The sequence below is a fragment of the Pinus tabuliformis genome, chromosome 5_2 (assembly GCF_031772625.1).
Source record: "Pinus tabuliformis cultivar Carrire ecotype Pingquan chromosome 5_2, CPIR1, whole genome shotgun sequence".
Taxonomy (NCBI): Eukaryota; Viridiplantae; Streptophyta; class Pinopsida; order Pinales; family Pinaceae; genus Pinus; species Pinus tabuliformis.
This window is the reverse complement of record NC_142306.1, coordinates 347,216,280-347,235,805: the sequence shown is the minus strand read 5'-3', so window position 1 is coordinate 347,235,805 and position 19,526 is coordinate 347,216,280. Positions and strand designations below refer to the sequence as shown.

Sequence of the window (19,526 nt, the reverse complement as noted above, 5' to 3'; positions counted from 1 at the left end):
ATCATTGTTATTGATAGATAAAGACAGTGAGCAACTTAATAAATATTTGACTACAAATATTCTACAGATTTAAGAGAATGCAACACTTGTGAAAGGAGGAGGTGCCACATGTCTAGTATATCTCAACAATGTCATGCAATATTTTTTCTTTTGACAATTCTCTTGTCACTTTTGGTGCCAAGTTTGGAGCTCTCTACACCTCCAACGATGCTCAGAGTCATAAGTCCACAACATTCATTAGATTTGGTGTTGATACTGAGAGGATTAAGACTAAACCTGATGTCGATCACAACAGTATTATTGTTGACTCTGAAGTTGATTAGTTGCACCCATTATCAACTGCAATCACAACAATTCCAAAGACTTGATGTTGAATTCTCCCTTATGCGACAAGAAATTAAGATTGGGAAGATCTATGACAAAACTTTCCAATTTCAGAAATTATGGCTACTATCAAATCATGAACTCCATTGATGCCCAAAACTTTCCTAAATTATTTTGCATTCGAGATTCCTACTAATCAAGGAGATTATTATATGCAACAATGCCTTATGGATTAATCCTTGCAAATGAAACTGGAATGTTGTGATCTAGTGATGAAGTTGAATGATCACATTCTTAAGAGATGTGGAGTTGTCAGCAAATCAATTTACTTAGTATAGAAGCTTACATGGTGTTAGAAAATCAGAAAGGCAGAAAGATTTTCTTATGTTGATAATTACTTGAGTTATTCTTGTATTCTTATTATCTTCTTTATGTTTTTCTTTTATCTTATTTTCATCAAGCAATCATCAAATCAAAACATGAAGATCAATGACACCAGATGTAGGCACTCAACCAGGGCTAAAACCCCTTTCTAGGATTTATGTTTTTCTTTTATCTTATTTTCATCAAGCAATCATCAAATCAAAACATGAAGATCAATGACACCAGATGTAGGCACTCAACCAGGGCTAAAACCCCTTTCTAGGAGAAAACCCAGTCAAACTCTTCCACTAATCAAATTGAGATAGACCAAGACCTTAGACTTGACCAAAAGATCTTCCTCATCCACCAAATCAGCCTTCAAGATGATTCAGCAACCTTTAGTAGTCTCTTCTTGTCCAGCAACTACAACCCAACAACAACCCATAATTTTGGCCCCCTGCAATTCCAAAATTTCAGCCCAACTACAATACTACAATTTCGGCCTTTCCAGCAATCCAGCAACTTCGCACATGAGATAAAGCAAGAAAAATTCGACTTCTTATGCTTGAAAAATACCTCCTTCTTCGCTAGGGTTTCCGTCCTCTTCCTTGAATTTCACACCATTTTCTGCCTCCAACAACTACAAATCAAACTTGTTGGTAATGTGCTCCAAATGAGGTCGAGTTGTTGCCTTTATATAGTAGGTTTTGCCCCTCAATTATGCCGACTTGTCCAGGCTGAGGCCGACTTGGTGGAGGAGGCTTAAATGACCTATTTTACATAAAAATAAATTTCTTGATTGATTGATAAAGCCCAAGAAGGGGCTATTACATTATGACATGGACAAGGACACTTGACATAAACCCTAGAAGCATGCAATAGAGGCTTTGACCTATAAACAATTGACCCAAGCATGAAACCCATGCTTTAATAAGTCCATTTTTTTAATAATAAAATTTATTTTTCTTTCTTTTGATAAAATCAAAATACAATTATGAAGACTGACACTAGTTGCATTCTTCAACACTCCCTCTTAACTAGGGAGGTATTCATAATTACAAATATATAGAGGTACTTGGAAAAATATCCAAAATGAACTACAAAGAGTTATAGCACACTAACTAGATACCTGACCAGGGTAATCTATCCGGGTGGGACTAAGATGGACTCAAGATTTCGGCCAGTCTAGGTACCATCAAGCTTACTTTCTAACCATCAACCCAGGGATCTAGGTGTGTATCCAAGATCGAAGCTCCATGACCAACGCCACCCTCCCTCTTCGAAATATAAACATCAACACATAGGCCGGTCAGATGTCCTCCCAAGCATCTGCCATTAGATGCTTCATCTCTCCGTATAATCTAAACCAGATATACCCATTTCTCCAAGCATGCTTCCAAAGTGTTTATTCTTCTTATGGAGAGATTTACCTGTACAAACACAAACCCAAAATAGTAAAAAACTTTCAAATATACAAACAAGTAAACACAAACCTTCGGGGTCCTCATTCATTCGAATGTTGCTTATATCGTCATCAAGTTAACCATATATAATTTATCGGAAGCTTTCTTATTTTATTTCTTCAGCAGTACCAAATATATCCTCAGATTGTCTCAAGTATTTTGTTTGCAACTTCATGAACATTCATCTATATTACTTTTTCTTACTTCAATGTATTCATTGTCATTATATGTCCTCCCTCTCAACTAGGGAGATATACCATATTAATTTTTCTTACTTCAATGTATTCATTGTCATTATATGTCCTCCCTCTCAACTGGGGAGATATACCCTTTATTCTAGCCATGCTCCCTCTTAACTTAGGGAGATCAACCACTTCCTCCTTCTATAACATCAGAGAAATTTTCTCGGCTTCATTCCTTCTTACAGTATCAAGGTCATCTTGATCATCATCATTGATATAGCTTCCTTCATCATGCTTATTATTATCATACGAACATCTTCATCATCTTGAAGATTATGTACTTACAAAACTTTAATAGCAAGTACAACCAAATACAAACATTTAGAAGCATGAAGTTAACTATATCAAAATCACGTGACTATAATGGAAGCATTTTAGACTTTAGACATCGAACACTTAAACTTAGATAGGTTCATAATCAACAAGAGACACATACTAGACTTCAACTTCTTGCTAGGGTTTTGTCACAAACCCTTAGGCTCCATCTTCGAGATACAAAGGCTTAGATATTAGCGATTCAAACAAAGAACAATCATATTATACATATAAGGTTTCAACAATTTTAGACTCTACTGGGGTTTGTTACAAACCCTAATTTTTATTATCAAAACTAAATTATAAACCCTAGAATTCATAAAATATCAACAATTAGGTCTGCATGCTAACATATACATATCTAGGATCTCATAGCAATATCCATATATACTAGGAAAACCCAAGACACAAACATTAATACATCAAAATTTGGTATGTAACAATTTTCTCTAGGCTAGGGTTACGATCATACAGATGAATATACACCTAGGGTTTCATTCCTAGGATCTTATTATAGACATTGCAGGGTTTTGCTTATAAACACTATTCACCAAGCCCTAAAGATCTAGGGTTTCAATACATAACTTAGGCATTAACAGCAAACCATAAAGAAATAGGGTTTCTATCATAACAATACCAAAACCTAAACATCAACAAAATAAGAATTTTAGATTTGATCAACAACCCTAAGTAGACTAGGGTTTCATAATACCCTTAGCAACAAGAGGTTAGGGTTTTATAGTGAACCCTAAAGGTTAGGGTTACACAAGAATGATCAAATAATATCCTGAGTGTAGATTCAATCTAATGATTAATCACCCTAACAAGAATCTTTATGATTCAAAACCCTAGACATAACAATGATTTAAAAGAAGAACTTCTTCCTTGCTTCAAGTTTGTCCTTTGAAGTCTCCTCCATAACCTTTGAGCACTCAATAAAGTTTCCTAACCAAGGAAAATATAAATAGAAGGTCATTAGCATTTTAGACAGACACACCTTAATGTGAGGAGGAAACCAAACATAAAAGATGAAACAAGAAACAAGATACTTATCTTTTGGTAAAATGGTGGAGGCCCCCTCTTAAATTAAATCCTTTTGAGGGATACCTACAGCTTATCAAAATAATTCAAAAAGTTCTAAAGATATATTAGACCTACAAACTCTAGAAATCCAAACATATTACAAAACTAAAAATAGTAGACTAAGGAGGGTATGTAAGAGAGGACTTAATAGTATAAGTCTTTGACTTTTGATTCTTCAATCTTGTTCTTCTTAGGTGGAGCTTCATCGGTAACATTTGCTTGTTCTCTATCTCTCTTTTTGTTCCTTGGATTCTTAGGACATTGACTTTTGTAATGTCCCATTTTGTGACAATTGTAGCACTCAATCTTTGATAGATCAACCTTCTTCTTTGGTCCTTTGAACTTCTTGAATGTTCCCTTCTTCTTGTGATGAGCAGAATAGGAATTAGAGGTGTTGTCTTCTTCATCCTCCTTGTTGTTTACTAATGATATGCATGCTTCTTTTTTACTGCATGCATTCCACATTTATTCAAAGGTTGGAGTATCCTTCCAACTGCTAATTCCTGATGCAAAAGCACTCCAAGATTTTGGTAGACTTAGAAGAGTAGCAATCACGAGTTCTTTTTCTGGTACAACTTCATCTATTGCTTGGAGTTCATCTCTTATTCTAGATATCCTTACAAAATATGATGACACAATATCATATTTTGTCATCTTTATTGTCCTTAGTTCATTCTTGAGGCTGGCTATCTGACCAATGTTCTTGATGGTGAATAACTTGGAGATAAGATAAGATAAGATAATCATATTTATGTCCAACTAATGACCGCAAAGTAGGTCAAAGGGACTATTGAGTACACTGATGTATATACAAAGGGGGAGAACCAAACAGTCTCCTATAAAAGATGCAATGCATGAAGTAAATCAACATCTGGCCCTAGCGGAGAAGATCCAGGAGCTAATAGGTCGAGGATCAAACCCATCTCTCCTAACATCTGAGGTTGAATAAATAACACTGAAGAAACTCAACAAAGTTTGTTGGCCCGATGAAGAGCCGATGGCAAGTGAAAACTGTCCACTAAATCATTTCCTGGGGGGTTCACACGTTGCTGAATGCTGGAGGACCTAGTCCGTCTCCCAGGAACGGATCTGAGACAGAATTGTTGTTGAGATCTCGTGTGGTAGGGTGAGGTCCCACGGATCGTCACTGATCTGGAATCTAGATACATACTGGTATCAATTGATCTCTTGGTGCTCCTGTCTGAAGGTAGTACCCTGAAAAATGTCGTGACCCTCTATGTGAGGTCTAGTATAATGGGAGGTTGAAGAATATGTGCTCGGAACCTAAGAGCCTCCTGCATATATAGGACTAAACATCTCTGCTCGAGATACCTGAAAAAGTCGAGGGTCCGAGAATCTCTGAACAAGCAATGAAACCTTCCTCTGATCTCGTAGTAGACAGGGCATCCAAGAATGAAGTGCACCTCAGTCTCCACTTCCTGTAAATGACATACCTGGGAGACTCTGTCTAGTTTATCCACTTGGTGGTTCGTCTCTACCCGAAGTCTATGAGAACCTACTCTGAATTGGCCTAGAGGAATGCGAAGAGCATGCATCTAGTGGTGAAACGTATACTGGGGTCGAACAATGAGCCCGTCTCTCAACTCCAAGAAGTGTTTAGCGTAAAAGGCCATCTTTGGGCGCAACCCTTTTGGAGGATTGACCCAGGTGACCTAGACGAACTGCATGTAGATGACCTCCCTGATGATCTTGTTTAGCTCCTGTCTAGTAGGTAAAAGGTGACCAAGAGCATCTAAGGAATATTCAAAAGGAGGGAGACGATCCAACTGAATTCCCACTGACTCTAAGAGATTTGAAACCCCTGTAAACCAACATCTGGCTCGGATTGAGGGAGTAGAACGGGCATTAGTCTCAGAAGAGCAATATGCCAAGTAAGCATATCAGTCCCTACTCGTCATCAAGTTTGCCAAGCCCTGGACACAATGCAAGAATGAAACCAATCTGAAGACCATCTCAAGCCGAAAGGGTTGAGCTCCAAACTCTGCAAGGATGATGTGTTGGGACACTGTCAGTTTGCACCTAATGATGCGAGAGCTTCATACATTTCTTGAGCAGAGTCTATGTTGGATACATATGTGATTAGGTTGTCCTTTACTCCATCTAGTATCAGATTCATGGCCAAGATTTCAGTTTCTTTGAACTTCTCCTTCCCTGCATCATATGTAGCTTTCTTGAATTTTCCTTGAACGAGATCCAAAACTTTATGCTTGGTGAGGATAAGATCTATCTTGTTTTTCCATGCCTAGTAATCAGAGGCTCCTTCTAGCTTGTTTTTTGCCTTCATTGTAGTTGACATATTCTCTATAGATAGTAGGCTTTTCTTCTTATATAATCCCTTTTCTTAATGACATTCCTTTGATCCCCTTTTCTTCAATAGATCTTCACGCTGCCTTTTTCTTCCTTCTTCACCTCAGCTCTGATACCATTATAGAAAATCAGAAAGGCAGAAATATTTCCTTATGTTGATAATTACTTGAGTTATTCTTGTATTCTTATTATCTTCTATTAGGAAACCAACTCACAAAAAGATAGAAAAGATAGATCAACGCCTTAGAATTCAGTGTCTTCGAGGGGGCAACCTCCTTTATATTACACAAATGAACAATTCTTGGATGATACAAATGACTAAACCTCCCTTCTATATATAGGAGTATAAGGGGTCATAATGTAATCAAGCCGACATAACAATAATAACATAAGGGCACAAAAAAAACAATAGTAGGTTTCTATGGGGCATACTAATAACAATATGGGGACAATAGGGGCACAATAATAACGATAAGGAATACAATGACAATAGTAATGGGGGAATCACTAGTATTATAGGGGCCTAACATGCCCCTCTCCTTCCAACACTTGAGTAGTTCTGGATGCTTCTATATAAAATTCTCATCCTCCCATGTGGAATCTTCAGCAGATAAGTTCTTCCACTTGATGAGATACTCTGAAATTGATCGATTTCGTAGCTTTCAAGTTCTTGTTTCTGTGACTGCTTCAGATTCAAATATGATTTTCCCTTCCTCGTCAAATTCTGGCAATATTGTTTGAACTAGCAGCTTGTCACCTATAACCTTCTTTAAACATGAAACATGGAAAACTGGGTGCACTCGGGAAGCTGTAAGAAGCTTCAATTTGTATGCCATAGTACCAATTTTTTGCAACACCTTGTACGGACCATAATACTTTGGTGATAATTTATTATCCTTCTTAGCTTGCTTTAGGGACATTTGTTTATATGGTTGTAGTCGTAGGAATACCCAATCACCTACATCAAAACTTCTTTCACTGCGATGTTGATCTACCTGTTGTTTCATTCTATTCTACGCCAACGTGAGGTTATCCTTTAAGAGTTGGAGAACTTGTTGTTGATGCTCGATGTGATGTTCCACTGCTTGAACCTTAGAATTTTTCTTAAATATGATGTGATGGATGGTGGATGATATCCATAAAGTGTCATAAATGGGGTCATTTTTGCTGCAGTATGGAAGAAAGTGTTATACCACCATTCAACCAGAGGCAACCATTTGACCCATTGTGTCTGTTTATCAGATACAAAGCAACGAAGATATCCTTCCAAACATTTGTTTACTATCTCAGTTTTCCCATTAGATTGAGGATGATAAGATGAGCTATGAGCTAACTAAGTACCGAAACAAGAAAATAATTCTATCCAAAAATTTCCAGTGAAAATGGGATCTCTATCGCTTACAATAATCTTTGGGTTTCCATGTAGCTTTTGAATTGTTTCCATAATGCAGTAGAAACTGTATTGGCTTTAAATGGATGTGATAATGCACAAAGTGTGCATACTTGGTAAGTTTGTCAACTACCACCATGATGACATTCTTTCCCTCGAACTTGGATAAACCTGTGATAAAATCCATTGAAACCTCCTCCCAACGTTGGCTTGGAATGGATAAAGGTTGTAATAGACTTAGGGTCTTAATTGTTTCAACTTTATTTTGTTGGCAAACCAAACATTCCGCCACAAACTTTTGAATATCCGATTTAAGGCCATCCCAAAAAAATTCCTTCTTAACCCTGTGGTAAGTTTTTAAAAATCTTGAGTGCCCTCCTAAGGGAGAAGTGTGCAATTCCATAAGAATATTTTGTTTGAGTTAAGAATTCTTACATAGGTATAAGTGATCTTTGTACCATAACGAATCATTTTTCCAGCTAAATGTATCAGATGTACTAAGATCTTGTTGTAACTTTCGAATGAGTGCCTACACTTCTTCGTCATTCTTCCATTCCTCCCTTGCTTCATTTATCCAATCTAGTTGGATAATAGAAATGGCGCACAACAATACTTCCACATCCTCATCCTTTCTAGAGAGTGCATCTGCCACAACATTTTGCTTCCCTTTTTTGTATATGATTTCAAATTCATAACCCAACATCTTTGTGACCCACTTTTGTCGCTCTTCAGAGAATAATCTTTGTTCTAAAAAGTATTTAAGACTATCATGATCCATTTTTACCTTGAAGTGTCTTCCCATTAGGTAGGGTCGCCATTTCTTAAGTGCATGTAGTATTGTCAGCTTTTCCTTCTCATAAATAGTTTTGTGTAAATACTTTCCCTTGATTGGACGACATTGGAAAGCAATGGGTCTTTCGTCTTGCATTAAAACAGCACCAATTCCATTTCCTAAAGCATCACATTCCACACAAAAAAAATTTGCGAAGTCCAACATAGCTAAGACCAGTGCTTGGCACATTGCATCTTTAAAATGTTTGAAGGCCTTTGTTGCTTCTGGAGTCCATGAAAATGCATCTTTCTTCAATAATGTTGTTAGAGGTGTTGTTTTTCTCCCATAATTCTTAACAAACTTGCGATAATATCCTGTCAACCGAGAAATCCTTGCAGATGCTTTTATGGATGTGGGGATTTTCCATTCCTTAATGGGTTTAATTTTTCTAGGGTTTACCTTAACACCTTCATGAGATACAATATGACTCAGATATTCCACCTCTTGTACTCCAAAGAAACATTTGGAGCTTTTTGCATATAATTGTTTCTCCTCCAATAGTTTGAGCACCCTGTCAACATGTTCAACATGATCCTTCCAAGACTTGCTGTAGATTAGTATATCATCAAAAAATACTAACACAAATTTTCTAAAGAAGGGTTTGAACATGGAATTCATCAAACCTTGAATTGTAGAAGGTGCATTGGTAAGGCCAAAAGGCATGACCAAAAATTCATAATGACCCTCATGAGTTCTAAACGTTGTTTTTGGAATGTCTTCAGTCTTCATTCTGATTTGATGATATCATGAACGAAGATCCAACTTGGTGAAGTAAATTGATCCATGCAATTCATCTAATAATTCATCAATGACAGAAATGGAAAATTTATCTTTAATAGTGAGCTTGTTGAGTTCCCTATAATCCGAACACATGCGGCCTGATCCATCCTTCTTGTGCACCAATACTACTGGAGCAGAGAAAGAACTTTGACTAGGTTGAATTATACCAGCTTCTAGCATTTCTGCAACCATGCGTTCAATTTCACTCTTTTGGGCATAGGGTTATCTATACGGCCTGATGTTTGGAGGAACACTTCCTAAAATCAAATGAATAGCATGATGATGATCACGAATAGGTGGAAGACCTTTCAGAGTCTCAAATACCTTGGAATGATTGTCCAAGACTTTTTGGGGATCTGGAGAAATAGATGATTTCGATGTGGGAACTTCCCTGCAATACCCCTTAATTCAACTTTCTTTCCCTCCGCACAAAATTTCATGAAAAGTTCTTGAAAATTAAAAGCTATTGTACCCAAGGGTTGTAGCCATTAGACTCCTAGTACAACATTAGCACCACCCATTGGAATGGAAAGCATTGGGCTATTCAATACATATTCTCCCATGGATAGCTTGGTATTATGGCACTTTCCAGAACAATTTATGGTTCCTCCACTTGCAATCATCACTTGACACTCTGGTGTTGGATATAGGAAGAAATTCAATTCCTTTGTTATCTTACAATGAATAAAATTATGGGTACTGCCCGAATCAATCAACACTATTACCTTTTTCTTCTTGATATGTCCTTCTATCTTGATAGTTTGAGGAGTGGTAATTCCAGTCAATGCATTACAAGATATGGTCGAATTCATTTCTTCTTTATCTAGGTTTGTTCCTGGAGAATATCCTCTTCTTTTGACATTTCGTATTCATTTTGTTCCTCCTCTTCACAATCTATATAGAATAATTTCTTCTCAGCACACTTATGACCTTTAATGTATTTGCTATCACAACTGTGACAAAGCCCTTTTACTCTTTTTTCTTCCAATTGTTGTGGTGTCAACCTTGTAGGTTGTGGAAGGCTAGGAGCAACAACACTTCCATCTTTATAGTTGTGAGTGGTAGGCTTCCTGGTTGCCATAATTTTGTTTTCCATTTTTCTTGCTAACCTGAATGTCTTCTCCAATGAATCAGGTTCCCAAAGACGAACCCCATGTTGGATATTATCTTTTAAAGTCCCTATGAACACATCAATCATATGCTCCTCTAGAATATCTTTTACCCTTATGTTCAATTTTTGGAAGTCCTCAATGAGCTCCATCATTGAACCCTTTTATTTGAAATTTATCAATTGGCTAAAAAAGGTGTTGCTTTTTGTATCCTCATAATGTGTTATCATTTCTTCCATAAAAATTTCTCAAGTGACAATTTGTTTACGAAAGCAAAGCCATCGATACCATATAAATTGATTTGGTTCCAAATATAAAGTTGAAATACGTACCTTTTGTGCATTTTGCACATTGTAGAAATCGAAAAATTGTTCCATCTGTAGTATCCATGTTCTGGGATCCTTGCCATCAAACTTCCTCATATCAATTTTTGGAACATGGTGGGTCTTCAATCCAACATTAGAATCTATGAAATCATGATTAACATTTCTTTTGTTCTCATCATGAGTTTCCTTTACTACCCTTTCACCATTAGTAACCATTTCGTGTAGCAACTTATTCAGATTTATCTTCAATTCTTCCATCTTATTGCCCACGCCATTCATCTTGCCTTCATTTACCTTTAGTGAGAGTGAAATTTGTTGTACTTGGTCTTGTAATTTTGATATATCATGTTGCATTTCTTCCTCTTTTTCACGAGTCATGTTAGAGCTTTTAGGTTGCTTACTAGGTGTTTCCATTTTCTTTCTTCAGGGAATTAATTAATGCTAATAATTCTTCACTATTCCCTTTGAGTTCCTTTAAATTAATTTTTTAAACCAATCTTGTGGAAAAAAATTTAAAAAACTACACATTTTTTTCACTTTGTAAGAGCTCGATATTGAATCTGTTGTATCTCTGTAACTGCGGATTTCAAATATCTGAAACCCTGTCCTGCGGTAGCCCTTTGAGTCATCTTTCTAACCCCGCAAATCTAATCAAGATTGGATTCTCCAAGGAAGAGTTATGCCAAATCTCCCACGGTGACCTGATTATAAACTAGTTCAGTAGATCGAACTTGTACGACGTGCCACGTGTCACTCTTTCGACCTTAGTACCTGAAACTGATACAAAAAAAACTACAAGTTGTCCTCTTTCTGAAACTTCTTACGAAATTTCAATCTGATGCTCAAAACAAAAGTTATGATGATTTTCCCCAAGTCACATGTTTGAAATGTAATTCAGGAGTCTGCAAAAACCCTAACTTCCTTAGATCATATCTCTGCAAATATAGTGCGAAAAGCTCTGAAATTCGAACCCAAAGTTCATAACGATTTCGGCTCAAATGGGTTTTTTCTGTAGCTTCTGAAACGTCGCAGAAAAAAAGTGATAGCAAAAATGCCACGATGACCTGTTTGGAGCAGCGAAACCCTAGAATCCAAAGCTCTGATATCAAATGTTAGGAAACCAACTCACAAAAAGATAGAAAATATAGATCAACACCTTAGAATTCAGCCTCTTCGAAGGGGCAACCTCCTTTATATTATACAAATGAACAATTCTTGGATGATACAAATGACTAAACCTCCCTTCTATATATAGGAGTTTAAGGGGTCATAATATAATCAAGCTGACATAATAGTAGTAACATAAGGGCACAAAAATAACAATAGTGGGTTTTTATGGGGCATACTAATAACAATATGGGGACAATAGGGGCACAATAATAACAATAAGGGATACAATGACAATAGCAATGGGGGAATCACTAGTATTATAGGGGTCTAACATCTTCTTTGTGTTCTTCCTTTATCTTATTTTCATAAAACAATTATCAAATCAAAACATGAAGATCAATGATACAAGATGTAGGCACTCAGCTAAAGCTAAAACCCAAACTCTTCCACTAATCAAATTGAGATAGACCAAGACCTTAGACTTCACCAAAAGACCTTCCTCCTCCACCAAGACAACCTTCCAAGATCATTCACCAAACTTGAGTAGTCTCTTCTTGTCCAAAAGCGACAGTCTAGCAACAACCCAGAATTTCGGCCTAGCTACAGTACTGTGATTTCGGCTTTTCCAGCAATCCAGCAACTTTGCATGTGTGAAATAACGATAGGAAAAATTGACTTCTTATGCTTGAGAAAGACCTCCTTCCCTAGGGTTTCCTTCCTCTTCCTTGAATTTCACACATTTTTCAGCCTCCAATAACTGTAGATCAAACTTGTTGGTGATGTGCTCCAAATGAGGTCGAGCTATTGCCTTTATATAGTAGATTTTGCCCCTCAATTACGTCAACTTGTCCATGTTGAATTCAACTTAGTGGAGGAGGCCTAAATGACCTATTTTACATAAAAACAAATTTCTTGATTCATTGATAAAGCCCAAGAAGGGTTTATTACATTATGACATGGAAAAGGACACTTGACATAAACCCTAAAAGCCTGCAATTAAGGGTTTGAGCTATAAACAATTGACCCAAGCATGAAACCCATGCTTTAATAAGCCAATTTCTTTAATAATAAAATTTATTTTTCTTTCTTTTGATAAAATCAAACTACAATTATGAAGATCGACACTAGTTACATTCTTCAACACATGGTTGCTGCCATAACAAATTTGCTTGTGAGGACCACACTTAACAATGTTAAGAGAAAACAATAGCAGCAACTATGTAACAAAGACTATTCCAACATCTGCACAACAACAATGGAAATGATGTGACATGGATAAACTAGCAACAACAGTTGAATAACATATGAGTTTCTCTCTTTCTTATCAAATTTTAAATCTTATTTATCATCAGACGATCCTAGCAACATTAGTAAATCCCTGTCATAAAACAGAGTTAATCAGTTGTGTTAGGACTTGCTAAATTGCATCATAGGGTAGGAAAATAAGTACAATGAACATTTATAATGAAGAAGAGCTATAACAAATATGACTTCAAAAAATTTACCTCCCATATCATCTATAAGGCTACACATATCATAAATAAGAGCACAACATAGCATAGCTCCATGTTAGTTATATATCGGATAGATATTTGTTTTTAGCTTAATTTTTAATTTTTAGTTTCTTGTGACAAGATATAACAAAAACTCTAGAGGCCATTGTAGGCTATGCAACAATTTAATTATAGATTTGACCATTAGATGAGAGCACATTAGAGATCAAAGAGAAGGTCAGTGTCAGAGTAACCATATCTGCCTTTGCCTCTAGATGGATGACAATGCCTCCAAATTAAAAAAAGATTTTATTGTTGTTTGCTCTTAGCGACTATCCCTAAAAAAAATATTATTCATTTATTCATTCTCTAATAATGGAATTGATTTATATGCACCCTCAAACGATGATACAAATTCCACCATATGGGAAGAAGCTTTTAAGGCAGGGATTAAATTAAGAAGTTATCATGTGCTTTGTGTGCAAGACACTTGCACACTACAGTTGATGGTTGCTTTGTAATGTTAGGGAGAACATTTTCCTAAGAACCCTACACAGGTAGCATCCCAAACATTGAGTGTGGCAGAAAGGTGGCAACAGATAGCCTATGCACATCAAGGTTGGAAAACCCCATGAAGCTTGCTTGGAGCACAATCATGATGCTCCAGAGCATGTTTGTAGTGGCAGCAGATAACCTATGCACATCAAGGTTGGCAAACCCCATGAAGCATGCTTGGAGCACAATCATGATGCTCCAAAGCATGTTTGTACCTCCCTCACCCAGAGCATAATCATGACATCCCATGAGGGAAATTTGAATGCATTCTAAGGCATCATGATTAAGCTTTAAGCATGCTCCACGAGGCCTCCCAATATGCAATAAAAGTGAACAAGACCAACGTGTAATATCATCAACATTAGTAAATAGTACCTCTCAAGCTTGAAATGTAACATCCCTACTTTTCAAAGGGAAATTTACAATGATTTGATGTTTACCCCCACTTTATTTAAACTTTAAATATCAAATTAGTTTAAGTTGTTATACACAAATTTTAAGTGTCAATTTCTTTTAACTTATTATATGTACATTATACTAATGCTCATTTATCAAGGAATTTTATTAGAAAGAATATATATATAATTGCCCAAAACAACAAAGAAATACTTAATAGGAACCAGTTAAACTTCAACTGTAAATTCTCAAACTAACAAGGGTAAAAAATGAAATAAAATATTATTTAAGTAAATCTAGATAACCGTGTATTACAATTCTAGTTAAACAATATAAATATAATACTGTTATTCATACCATAGAAGCAGCATTTGTGCTATTCGTATTACCAAATCAGTATTGTACTAGCCGTTATTCATGTTGATCCACAAGGAGAGGAACTTCTAGTTGCTTGGTCAGTATTGTACTAGCCGTTATTCATGTTGATCCATAAGGAGAGGAACTTCTAGTTGCTTGGCATATAAATTTTTAAACTAACAAGAGTAAAAAATGAAATAAAATATTATTGAAGTAAATCTAGATAACCTTGTATTACAATTCTGGTTAAACAATATAAATATAATACTGTTATTCATACCATAGAAGCAGTATTTGTGCTATTCGTATTACCAAATCTTCTAGTTGCTTGGCATATCTCTACAAAAGCATATCTAGTTTTAGAAAAGCAGCTCATTCAAAGAGGACCAGACCTGAAAAAGACATGAAAAGACGCACAAACACAGTGAAACAACAAAAGTTAGTATGAATTCTCCAGTAAAGTTCTAATAATAATAAAAACTAATGCATTAATGTTCCTAATAAATAACTCTATGTAAGTGCATTCAATGTTCTTTGACCCGTTTTTTTTCATCACAATGATTGCTTTTCTCGAACTCAATTGTCTATCAGAAAAGTAGGTGTTTCACCTATATCATTTACAATCATTAATATCACAGCTGTATATAGAAATATTCAAGTGTGAACAAAACATGAACAGCTAAAATATGTTGACTGAAAATGTACTCCAATCCATCCCCGCCAATAGAAAAGCATTCAATATATATTCACTCTACAGGGGAACACAAGCAACTTGAAAGAAACCAGCATATTTTTCTGATATCCTGACCTGTAGTATGAGCAGCAATTTCAACTGACACATTTATTTATTGGGAATTAAAAATTATTATCAAAAGACAGGAAATGCTAATATCAAAAAATTAGAACCCAATTTGTAATTGTTTACTTGTTAAAGAGGCAAAAAAGGAGAGGGCATTTATTGAGAGGTTATCCTAGATGGTAAAGAGCTAGAGCTGATCATGGAAGGGCCAACGTGAATCCAACAGTCCAGCTGACATAAAATTTGAAATGAACTGTAATGACTTGACAAGCCAGCATCAAGTATGAACAATGGTTACCAAGTTTGAATTCAAACTCGGTACAATACGAAAATATTTCTGATGAAAATGTTTCAGTTTGATCAAAATTCAAGAATATACTTCTTAAAGACACTATAAATGTTGGAAAATCAAGGGTTTTGCAGATTATTGCTGACTTTCCTTACTTGATAATTACTTGTGATGTTAGTTGGCCTTTTATCACTTATTATCTTTCATTCATCAAGAAATTACCAAAACAATGAAGATCACAACGAAACAAAGTACACAAGATATAGGCTCCAAGACAGGGCAAAACCCCTCCAAGGGTAAAACCCAGAAAGAATGCTTCTCTTCTTATAGAATCTTCTTACAATGAGACTTCCAAGACCCAAAGACCAAAGCCAAAAATCCTCCCAAGCACCAAGTCAGCCCCCAGCAACATCTTCTTCAAGGCAGCTTCCAAACTTTGACCTTCTACAGCTTTGCTCTAGAATTTTGGCCTCCTGCAACTACAACTACACAGAAACCCTAACTTCGCATGTGTGGACATAGAGAGAGAGAGAGTGATTATCCCAAGAAACTTCGATTCTTCCTTCTTTTTCTCGTCCTTCTAGCTATTCTTCTCCTCCGCTATTGCAGATCGAACTTGAGATGAATGAGTGTAACAAATGAGATCGAACTCCTTGTATTTATAGCCTTATTGAGGGGTCGAATAGCCCTCCCTTAGGCCAACTTGTCCTTGACTGGGGCCAACTTGGTCTTGGAGAAATAAATGGCTTTTTTCTTGACAAAAATAAATATTTTTTTTGTTACAATGAGTCCAAATGGGACTATAATACATGACATAAATTCTTCTTTGTCCTAGAAAGACCTAGAAGCATGAAGAACATGCTTTAACCTAGACTTGAGCATGAAACCCATGCTTTAAATCAAATCAAATAAAAGTATTTCTTTTTCTTTCTTTATACAAAATATACAATGTCATGTTTACAAAAGGTCATTATGAAGACCGAACCTAGTTACAATTTCCAACACTCCCTCTTAACTAGGGAGGTATTCATAATCCCATCATGAAGTACAAGGAATCTCATCCTTGAAGCATTCTCATAAGAAGAGTTGGATTGATAAACCATCTATCAAGCATCTATATCACAATCAGCATTGTCATTGAAGGCCTTAACTAGACATCATGTTGGGAGGCTTTACATGAGATGCCACACAACCTCTAAGGCACATACCCCGTTTGAATGTTCACCGAGTATGTTCGTTTAGGACTATTCTTATCTTGGATTCCCAATCCTAAATCCTCAAATAATTTCTGTCCTCTTCGACTATTCTTGTCTTGGATGCCCTACCTCATCCTCAAAGAGTATCGGTCTTTAACTTCTTTCCCAAGATTCTTCAATTCATAAGAAGTTCCAATCTTAGATGTTTATCCAATCCTCTGGACTCCATTCTTTCTTTATGACCTTCACTAAGACTTACGATTGTTAGTCCTGATATAGTGCATGACCCATCAAGACAAGAATATCCAACATCACTCCCTCTCAAATAGGGAACAGATGTCCACCAAACCAAGTTTGCCTCTCAGGTACTCAAACTTCTTGTTTGGTAATGCTTGTCAGAATATCTGCTACTTGTTCATCTGTAGCTAGATAATGCAGCTCCACGACCCCATCTCATACCAAGCTTCTGACATAGTGGTACTTATTATTTATATGCTTCGTCCTAGCATGAAACATCAAGTCTTCAATCAATCTTATGCAACTTTCATTATCACAATGTATGCGTGTAGGGCTAAGTGGTCCTTCAAATAAATCTGATAATAACTTCTTCAGCCAAACTGTTTCCTGACAGAGTTTGCTTGCAACAACGTACTCAGCTTTAGCACTACTCAAAGCAGTTGTATCCTGCTTTATGCTCATCCATGAGACCATGGAAGATCCTAAGTTGAAGCATCCACCTGTTGTGCTTCTTCCATCTGTCTCACTACCACCCCAATCGGAATCTATGTATCCCATGAGTTGAATCTCATTACCATTATAATGAAGGCAATGATGTATAGTTCCACGCAAATATCTTAGGATGTGCTTGGTTGCAATCCAATGATCATGTTTTGGCTCCATCTGAAACTGACTGAGGACATTTATTGCAAAACAAATGTCTGATCTAGTGTTTACCAAGTACATCAAGGACCCAATCAATTGTCTGTAGTAAGTAGGATCCACTAGACTAGAATCGGAACTCTTCAACTTCTTTAGATTGATAATCATAGGAGTCATCATTAGCTTGCTATCCATCATGCCAAATTTCTAAAGAATCTTGATCACATATTTCCCTTGACCAAGATATATTTCACCTGGCTAGAAGCCAAACCTCTAGTCCCAAGGAATAATGCATAATCCCCAAATCCTTCATATCAAACTCAGCTGCTAACTGCTTCTTGCATCCCTGAATTCGATGTTCTACACTTGTAACAAGTAGATCATCCGCATACAATAGTATGATGACTGGTTCACTTTGGACCACCCTAATGTATAGGTGCCATATAGAGCCTTCTTCAGTCTGCAGACATGAGTCTCCCTCTTATTTATTTCAAATCCTTGAGGTTGCTCAATCTAAACCCCTTCATCAATAGTCCCATTCAGAAAAGTTGTCTTAACATCCATTTGATGGATGTTCCATCCCATAGTAGTAGCCAAAGAAACAAGTAATCTAATTGTTGTATATCTAGTTGTAGGAGCAAAGGTTTCTTTGTAATCAATACCTTCTTTTTGTGAGAAGCCTCTTGCTACAAAGCTTGTTTTGTGCTTATCATTGCTCCCATCCGCAGCATGCTTTATCTTATATATCCATTTTGAAGTGACTATTGATTTGTCACTTGGCCTAGGAATGATTTCCTAGACATCATTCTTCATAATTGACTAGTATTCTTCCTGCATCACATTCCTCCACTCTTGATGTTTAGTTGCATCTTCATAGGAGGAAGGTTCAGCTTCAATGAGCTTTGTCATATATGTTGCATATCCATAATACCTTTTTGGTCTTTTACTTTCTCTAAAGGTCCCCTTTGCTATGTGTCCTTCTGCCTCTTGTAGAATAGTTCTCAACCAAGCAGGCCTTGTTTGATTTTCAGGAACAATCACTTGTTGCACAGGCTCACTAGGACCTTCAACATCTTGTGTCAGGTCTTGATTATCATTGTCCCTCAAGATATCCTCAAAGATAGGTATCTCTTCTTCATCAAATTTGATTGGAACATCCTTTGATTTCTTGTAAGCTATACTTTCATCAAAGATGACATCCCTGCTTACTTTAATCTGACAATCCTCCTTGATATAAATTTTGTAAGCTTTTGATGAAGCACTATACCCAATAATGACGCCCTTCATACTGGTAGGATCCAACTTCATCATTTTGTCCTTTGGTATATGAATATAATAGTACGCCCAAATATTTGAAGATGATCCACACTCGACTTCTTTCCTGTAAATGCTTCTTCCAGAGTCATGTTGTTAAGAATATTTTGAGGACTTTGATTATGCAAGTAAACAATTGTCACACATGCTTCTCCCCATAGGAATTGAGGGAGATCTTGATCATGTAGCATGGCCCTGACACATTCTTCAATTGTTTTGTTCTTCCTTCTGACCACACCATTTTGTTTAGGATTATAAGGAACAATGAGCTCCCTCTTAATCTATGCCTCCTTGCAAAATGCTATCAGTTATTAAGAGGTATATTCTCCACCATTATCGGATCTCAAAATCTTGATCTTCCTTTTAGTCAAATTATCCACTTCATTCTGGAATTCTTGAAACTTCTCAAATACCTCATGTTTGTTCTTGAGAAGGTATAACCAAGTCTTTCTTGAGAAATCATCAATGAAGATCACATAATATTAATGCCCACTAAGAGACTTCACTGCCATAGGACCACAAACATCATAATGTATGAGATCCAAAACTTCCTTCTATCTTGTATCACTTCTTGCAAATGGCT

At 36.4% G+C, this 19,526-nt stretch overlaps 1 protein-coding gene across 1 annotated transcript in view; it reads right to left on the bottom strand.

Annotated features, from left to right (window-relative positions):
• Nucleotides 1-14,652: 14,652 nt before the first annotated feature.
• The window catches only part of LOC149158911 (protein SENSITIVITY TO RED LIGHT REDUCED 1-like), a 53,884-nt gene continuing 49,010 nt past the window's right edge, over nucleotides 14,653-19,526 (bottom strand). Inside the window, exon 2 of the mRNA XM_089436350.1 lies at nucleotides 14,653-14,858. The gene's annotated coding sequence lies outside the window, so the exon portion shown is untranslated. The remainder of the gene's footprint in view (nucleotides 14,859-19,526) is intronic.